The sequence below is a fragment of the Delphinus delphis genome, chromosome 11, assembly GCF_949987515.2.
Source record: "Delphinus delphis chromosome 11, mDelDel1.2, whole genome shotgun sequence".
In the NCBI taxonomy this organism is placed as follows: Eukaryota; Metazoa; Chordata; class Mammalia; order Artiodactyla; family Delphinidae; genus Delphinus; species Delphinus delphis.
The window spans coordinates 73,893,167-73,902,423 of NC_082693.1; the positions used below are offsets into that span (position 1 = coordinate 73,893,167).

The 9,257-nt window shown below is 37.3% G+C and overlaps 1 non-coding gene across 1 annotated transcript; it reads left to right on the forward strand.

Annotated features, from left to right (window-relative positions):
• Nucleotides 1-1,589: 1,589 nt before the first annotated feature.
• LOC132434666 (U6 spliceosomal RNA) lies at nucleotides 1,590-1,696 on the forward strand. Its single transcript, XR_009521382.1, has one exon. It is a non-coding gene; the product is annotated as a U6 spliceosomal RNA (small nuclear RNA).
• Nucleotides 1,697-9,257: the final 7,561 nt, after the last annotated feature.

The window sequence follows — 9,257 nt, forward strand, 5'->3', positions numbered from 1 at the left end:
ACACATCTTAATAGTATAATGGGCAGTTGGGCATCTAAACTTTACCCTGCCATGGATCAGTTTTGGCAGCTGTGCTTTTTATTCATCAGTCTGATTGAAACCGCTTTCGTGACAGAAGCAAAGCTCGTCTTCTTTGTTCAAAATTCCCATAAAAGGCAAAATAGAAGTCTTTGCAGACAGACTGGCGTGCCTGAGTAAATTTATTTTCCTAGGCTTCTAGCCACAACAGTGAGCAAACAAATGTCTTTACCTACATCTTTAAGTATACCATAGGCTAGTGCATTTATAGGATTAAATAATGCTCTTTGCTTTGACTTCTTCCTTGTCTGTTTTAAATCATTGCCCAAACTTGCATTTTTAAATGTTAACCTTATAATTCTTAACCTTTAGCCCTGGGCTATTTGAGCAGTCTATGGCTGTGTGTGTGTTTGTCTGTGGCTGTGCGTGTACACGTACACTGTCTGTGATGTTGGGGGAGGAGGAGGACTGGGCTTTCTTTTTAATCCTCTTTCTTTATAGGGAGCAGACCTCAAAGGGTTTCCTTTCCTAGCTTCTTAACTTCTCTTCCAAGCATAATGATTCTAGACAGACCAAACGACTGACCAGTGATCCATCGTGTTTTTAATCATTTACAGTCTGATTCCTACACGGTGGTGCCTGATATTTGGTTTTGAAGAATGCTTTCCTGAAGAATACATTCAACCCAGAATTTCTGAGCAATAAATTACCTGTGCTGGGGGGCTCTTGACAGCTTGTATTATTTTGCCCTCGTGGAAAATAATGGATAATTTGGAACAATGCTCCCTTTTGAATTAAAATATAAAAGGTTAGAGTTTTAGAGCTCAAGATAATAAGTAGACCCTCAACAAACAGACTGGACCCAAATCTCCCCCAGAGAGCAAAGATTTGACAGGTGAAAACATCGGGGAGAGGAGATAAAAACATAAGCATTTGTACATGACTTGTTTTTGTTCAGGGCTGGGAAAACCTTTTTGTATCCTGCACTGTCCCAGATGCTCAGTCAACTATATAGTTATAGTTATACTAACATGAGGCAGAGCAGAGCTTTGTGCAAATATTATGATCATCCCGACTTACCCAGGAGAAATCCGGTCTCCAGTTTGGCTAGTGAGCCAACCTGTTTCTATCCCCGACTGGGAGGTGGGGGAGTGGAGGCCAGGGGTCTTGCAATTGTTGGCACTGTGGATAGATCACAAGGGAAACTGAATTTTAGCTGAATATGCATCTGTTTACACACTGGTGCAAATTAATCATCATATATTAAATTATAACGCTATTGTTTAAATGCTTGTAGAAGAAAGGAACAAATGTTTTCATATGTAAGTGCATATGAACCTCCTATAGGTAGTTCCCAGAGCAGAGAATAATCCCAAAGTAATGATGTGACTTAGAAATGGAACTATCTTTTCCTATATATATATATAAAATGTTGTAAGCAGTGGTCAGGTTTCCAGGCTAAACAAAAGTGATCTGAATTTCTAGTTTATTTAAACTACAGTTTTAAAATTTAAGATAAGAGTTAAGATCACTGTCCAAGAGGCAATATACCACATGAGTTAAGAATCAGAATGCTCGCTTTGGCAGCACATATACTAAAATTGGAACGATACAGAGAAGATTAGCATGGCCCCTGCGCAAGGATGACATGCAAATTCGTGAAGCGTTCCATATTTTAAAAAAAAGAAAAGAGAGAATCAGAGATACCCACTTTTGAGTCTGGGCTCCCCCGCTCACTGGTAGTGTCACTTTGGGGAGGTTTTGTGACCTCTCTGAACCCAGTTTCCTAGTCTGTACATTACAGGGATCAGCAAAGTAGGACCTCTGGGACAAATGTGGCTTGCCATCTGTTTTGGCTCAACTTGCAAGCTAATTTTTTAAATCTTTAAGTATTCAAATCAAAGAAAGAAGAATGTTGCATGACATACAAATATAGTATGAAATTTAAATTTCATGATCCATAAATAAAGCTTTATTGGAAGATAGCCACGCTCATTTGTTTACGTATGGTCTGCTTTCTATGCTGCTTTCTTGTGACCAGACAGAAAGTTACAATAGGGACTGCATGGCCCACAGAGCCTAAGAAAATTAATCTGTGGCCCTTTACTGAAAACATTTATCTAACCCTGCTGCAATATCTACCTTGCGGTGTTACCATTAGGATTGAATGTTATATAAAGTGTTTAGAGCGGGGAATTAGAGTGAGGAAGCCCTGGGCTTATGCTGCTTCTGAAAATGAATATGGGGCTGTGTGTGAAGACCTCTCAAGGACAGAAAAAAAGACAAACTGGGAAATAATCTCAACATACTATCACTTCCCTCAATTTACAAGAATGAATGCTGGTGTCAGAAGATATTTGTAGAAAAATGGAAATGTCCCTATTTTGTCATTCTGGTCTAACCTAATAGCACCTGGATTATAAATTGCCAGTAACAATTCAGCATCCATTTTAATAAGAGGTAAAATTTTGCCATAGACAATACTTTATTAGTTATTATTTTTATTGTTACTCTATTATTGACTATTTCATGATGGGATGGGAATCTCTATTTAATATATAGAAGCAACTATATTCAATATCCTGTGATAAACCATAATGGAAAAGAATATGAAAAGGAATGTATGTATATGTATAACTGAATCACTTAGCTGTACAGTAGAAATTAACACAACATTGTAAATCAACTATACTTCAATAAAATAATTTTTTTTAAAAAAGGAAAGATGCAGATAACCCTCAAAAAAATAAATATATAGAAGCATGTCAGAGTGTCTAATAATGAAAAAATAGTTATTAAAACACATTTCATGATCAAATAATTTGTTACTGAAGTAAGGATGATGAATGAAATGTAAAGATTCACTCCAGGATGGAAGTTCTTTCCCTCTCTTAACAATAGTAAAAGCTATACTACATCTAGTGCTTCTTCTATCAAGTGCTAGGTAGGAATTTATTTTTAATTCTTCTAACAGCCCTCTGAGATAAGTAGGAAACTGGGAATAAGAATAGTTAATTCCATTGATATGGAAATCTAATACAGATATAGGCCAAGGGGGAGTGTGATGGCATCCTTTGGGGTGTATCCCCACTTTTGGTATAGCCACAAGGGCCCTATAATTAAGCCAAAACTCATTTTTAATGGAAACATGTGGCTTTCTCTCTAAATGCATTTCAACTAACTGTTATTATTAAATCAATAACCAGTAGTACCAATACCACTATTATCAGTAATGCTCACTTATTGTTTCAGTCATCAATTTTTATGACCCACTATGTAACAGACACTGGATTTGGCCCTGGGTACACTATGGAAAACAAAATGAAATCGTTTATCCCATGGATCCTACATTTTAATCAGCAGCGGCAGATAACAATCAAATGAAAATTTTTTAAAATGAACTAGAAAATATCAAGAAATATTAAGTTCTATAGTTGACTACACAGTAGGGGAAAGGGGAAGAACACTTTTGATTAGGTGGTCATATTAGAGTAGGCTACAAGAGTTCTAGCTGTAACCTCAGAGAGATTTAAGGTTATATCTCAGAGACCCTCTCAGCTAGATAAAGGCTTTAAGAATCTTAAAGGCCTTGTCCAAAAGACCCTTACGCTTGGCCCAAAGTAAAATGAAGTCCATCTCAAAGAGACTTGTGGGAGTGGCTTTGTCTAATGGAGTCGACTACAATAAGATTTATAAGAAACTATAACTATGGAAGCACCTACAGCTTTGAATGAATTGAACAGAAATCATTTACACTGAAAAGAGGCTTCTGGGCCAACAACTTTAATGAACAGGAAGCAGACTGAGAAAGCTACTCAGCTACAAACGCAGGCCATTTCTAAAGAAAAGGAAGATGACTCACTAAGAGATAGGAAGAGCCTCTTGCAGAAAGGAGAACTGAGCCCTAATCAAGGACTGGAAGCAGGTGCCCATTGGATTTCATAATTGTTGTTGACTAGTGACTACTCTGGGCCTCCCTTTACCTTTTTTTTTTTTTTTTTTTTTTACAATTATCTAATCACAGGGTGTATGTATACAAAGGAGGAAGGGAAGGTGTCAGACAACTGGTCTCTCAGTTCACTAGCCTTCAAATTAATATAAATTATTCTTTAAAAGCTGTGACTGAGGAACTTCCCCTGAGAAGCCTCCTCTTACCCCACTCTACTTCAAACTAATTTAAATGATGAAATATTCTGAACTTGAGCCTGAACTTGACCTCATGGTGGGATAAGACTTTTGGAGGTCTTGGGAAGGGGCAAGTTCATTCTCCATGTGGGATAATTGTCGGTCATTAGAGTCCAGAACTTTTTTTTTAACTCATCCATCCTCCCTCTCCCCAAACTTCTGGCAACCACTGATCTTTTACTGTCTCTATAAGTTTTGCCTTTTCCAGAATGTTATATAGTTGGAATCATACAGAGTGCAGCCTTTTCAGACTGACTTTTTCCACTAACAATATGTATTTAAGCTTCCTCCATGTCTTTCAATGACTTGGCAGCTCATTTCTCTTTATTGTTGAATAATATTCTGTTGTATGAATGTATCACTTTATCCATTCATCTTTTGAAGAACATTTCAGTTGCTTCCAATATTTTCGCAATTATGAATAAAGTCTCTTTAAGCATTCATATGCAGGTTTTTGTAAGGACAAAAGTTTTCAACTCATTTGGGTAAATAACCTGGAAGCACAATTGCTGGATCATATGGTAAAACCAAATTTAGCTTTGTAAGGAACTACCATACTGTCTTCCAATGTGGCTGCAGCATGCTGCATTCCCACCAACAATGAATAATTAAGAGTTCCTATTTTTCTACATCCTCACCAGCATTTGGTAGTTTAATTTTGTTGTTTTCTTTGTTGTTAACTCTTTGGGAATTTTTGTAGGCAATCATCTGTGAACAAAGACAGTTTTGTTTTGTTTTGTTTTCCTTCCCTATTTGTATACCTTTTGTTTCCTTTTCTTATTGTAAAAGCTAGGACTTCTACTATGATGTTGAGTAGGAATGGTAAGAGGGACATCCTTGCCTTGTTCTTGGTCTTAGGGGGGGAAAAAATCTCATTTCTCACCATTAAGTATAATGTTAGCTGTAGGTATTTTGTAAATGTTCTATATCAAGTTGAGAAATTTCTCTTCTATTCTTAGATTACTGAGTGTTTTGTTTTGGGTTTGGGGTTTTTTGTTTGTTTTTGTTTTTACTCATGAATGAGTGTTAGATATTGTCAAATGCTTTTTCTACAACTATTGATAAGATCATATAATTTTCTTCTTTATCCTGTTGATGTGATATAGTGCATTACTTGATTTTCAAGTGTCGAACTAGCCTTGTATATCCAGAAAAAAAATCCCACATGGTTATGTTGTATAATTTTTTAATATATTGTTGGATTTGATTTGCTAATATTTGATTGAGGATGTTGCATCTATACTCATGAACAATATTGGTCTCTAGTTTTTATTTCTTGTAATGACTTCTTCTGGTTTTGGAGAATCCAGAATTTTGTCCCCATTTTTTCCTTGATTTCTTGCCTTGAATATTTCTCTTGAGGAGTCCAATTTGATCCTAAATTTGTTTCCTTTCAAATGTGAACTTCTTGATTTTGCTGCTTGAATATTTTTGTGTCTTCTCAGTATTGCCAGTATTTTGAAGTCTCACAGTAATGGGCCTTAGTGTGATCATTTTCTTAATAGTTCTGCTAGACATTTTCTAGGCTCTGTTTATTTGGAAACTTCATTGTTTTAGTTTTGGAACTTTTTATTGTATTCTTCATTTACTAATTTCCTCCCTTCTGTTATCTTGTTTGGGGAACTCTTTTTGGTCAGCCTTTGGACTTCCTGGACTGATCTACTAATAATCTTATCTTTTTATGTCTATCATATTTTTCATTTAATTTTGTTCTGCTTTCTATGATACCTTGGTTTTATTATCTAGCTCTTTGGATGAGTTTTTAATGTCTATATTCATATTTCTAGTCTCTAAGAGCTCTAGCTGACAGTTCCATTTTTATAGTATCCTATTGGATGCAGTGACTTATTTATCTGAGACCATAAATTATAGTTTTAATTATAGTCTTCATCTGTTCTCTGCATTCCTGTTTTCTGTGAGTTCTTTTTTTCTCTTTGATGTCTTTATTTTTAGGTGGGGCTTTCCTCTATAGCCTGGGATTTTTGTTAGCTGTTCATTTTTAAGATTGGGGCATCAGAAGCTTGGATTGAAGGTCTGTGTGAGAACATGAAATCTTCCAGCTGAGAGACTTCTCCTTGAGAGTGATTGATTTGGAATTTTTTCATTTCATATTGGGAATCCCACCCCACAGCCCATCCCATTTTCCCCAAAACATAACCCTCCAATCTCCTGGTAGCAGTGTATGATAAGCATTATGGGGGGCATTAGTTGCATAGTTCAGTGTCTAAACATTTATTTAATTATCTGTTTTCAGTTTGGCTCCTCTCTTCTGCCTTCTGCTCTACCTCCTGTCCCTGAGCTCAGTTCATCTTATTCTTTTTTTTTTTTAATAGGGTACCTCTCCATTTACTTAAATTTTCTTTGATTTCTTTCATCAATATGTTGTAGTTTTTACCTCTCAAGTCTTGTAGATGTTTTGCTAGAATTATACCTAGGTAATTCATTTGCCTTGTTTTACATGTGTCCACTGCTAGTATATAGAAATGCAATTGATTTTTTATTTAAAATTTTCCAGCTTTGTTGACATATAATTGACAAATAACATTGTGTAAGTTTAAGGTATATGATGTGATGATTTGATACTTCTGTGTATTGTGAAATTATTACCACAATAAAGTTAGTTAATACATCTGTCATCTCATATAATTACCGTTTTGTGTGTTGGTATGGTGAGAACATTTAAGATCTACTCTTTTAAAGGACTTTCAAGTATATAATATAGTATTGTTAACTATATAGTCACTGTGCTGTACATTAGATTCCCAGAACGTATTCATCTTATAACTGGAAGTTTGTACCCTTTGACCAACATCTCATTTTTCCCACCCTCCAGTCCATTCTACTCTTATTTCTATGATTTTTTTTTTTTTTTTTTTTTTTTTTTTTTTAGATTCCACATGTAAGTGATATCTTACAGTATTTGTTTTTCTCTGTCTGGCTATTTTACTTAGCATAATGCCCTCAAGGTCCATTCATGTCACAGATGAGGGCCTCTTATTCCGATTCAGGATAAACCTGCAGTCTCCTGCCAGACTCAAGATGGCTGAATCTGTTGACTGCACACACCAGGGAAGAAGATTTTACCTGTCTCTAAAGAGACTTCCCACCACCTTCCGGATTGCAGCATACCTTCCCTGCTTTGTGTAATGCCCTTTCCCAGAGCCTGTGCAGGGATCTGGAGAAAGAACTAAGCACGGTTCTCACTGTCTTTCTCTCCAGCCAGTACTTTTATCCGGCTTTCTCAGCAATACTAACTCCTCCATTCACTTTCCATTTACTACAGGTAGTTGCCATTTCAATCTATTATTGTCTCTTCTTGCATTCTTTTTCTTTGCGTTTTTACCATTTTTAATTCCTTTACTTTCACTTTAATGAGGTTTGGGGAGAGAACTGAAATGAAAACCATGTGTTTAATCTTTGTATAATCAGAAAGCTACTGGAATCATTACAAACATACAAAATAAAAATTTAAGGGATAGCGTACTACTTTATTCCAGATATACCAAGGGCATATGATCACTAACCGAAACATGCACTTAATTTAAGCAAAACCAAAATTTGGTCTAAGCATTCATGTTATTAAAGACCACATTTCCTAAACTGTATAATTTGTATAATTCTCTCTCCCTAAAAATGCTATACTAAATAAGGGAAGAATGATTTCCTAGTTGTCTAACATTGACTATGTATCCTTTTCTTATAATATCACTTACATGTGATCTTGTAAAGTCTAAGGAGGCTGAATTTAGGGGTGTCGAAGCCCATACAAATCATAAAGAGGGGAAGTCCTTTCATCCTTGGCACTCCTCGGAGCCTATAAGTACTTTCATTCAAGGGAAAATGAAAATGAAATGATGTAACAAATGATGTCTTTAGATCCCTGGGCACGCAATGGGTCTTTCTCAATATTTTTCCAATATTTAAACTTCTTTTTAATTATCCTCCTCCATTTTCCCTTTTGGTGGATTCTCCACCGTATACAGTGCCCACCTCCCACTAAGAATATTAAGTGAATCAGATCCTTCTCTCCGTCCCCTCCTGTTTCAGTCAGGCACAACCCAACCTCAGAGTCCTGGGAAAGATTATGCAGGTTGAGCCCCATTCATAAGAACACCCTATCAAGATGGTCAATGGGGACTGAAAATCAGCTGGGGTCTGCTTGCCACGCCTGGCACCTATGGGGCTGTGTCTCCCCAGATGGGATGCCATATTCTACAATAATTCATACAAAAATTCAGTTTGGACTAACAGTAGCTGTGGTCATTCAGATCTTCCTCCCAGGGCTTTGCATTCTAAAGACACCCTCATATGCACCTCAGCTGTAGCAGCTTGTGGATCAGACCAATTCTGCAAGGTTACTTTTTTTTTTTTTTTTTTTTTTTTTTTGCGGTACGCGGGCCTCACTGTTGTGGCCTCTCCCATTGCGGAGCACAGGCTCCGGACGCGCAGGCTCAGCGGCCATGGCTCACGGGCCCAGCCACTCCGCGGCATGTGGGATCTTCCTGGACCGGGGCACGAACCCGTGTCCCCTGCATCGGCAGGCGGACTCTCAACCACTGCGCCACCAGGGAAGCCCTGCAGCGTTACTTTTGATGTGATTTCTACTTCCCATTCCTCAGTTATTCTTGGGTCTTATCAGTTCTGTCCACTTACCTCCCATTAATATTGTGAGGCCCCATAACAGTTCAGTAAATTTCACTTTAGGTGAAGAAGGCCGAGTTGTTGATGATCGTTTAAAACCAAAACTGATACAGAGAATGTGTAAATACATGGATGGAATAGTATTGCCTGTTTCTTTTGGGGATGGGGGACTTGATGGTGCAGTGTGAGAGAAAAGGAGGAGGGTAGGGATATGAAGCAGAAAGGGAGGTTGATAAATTATTGAAAAATGTGAGCTCTGGTTCTTTGTAGTATTCTCTATCAAGGACTTTCCTCCCACCATCTCCCTACCTTGCCTGCCCCCCACCACAGCTCTCTGACTTGCAGCCTAGTGACAAAAGTGAGAGCTACCTAGTGTTTGGAGCATAAAGCCATTTCTCTGGTGGGCTTTATCC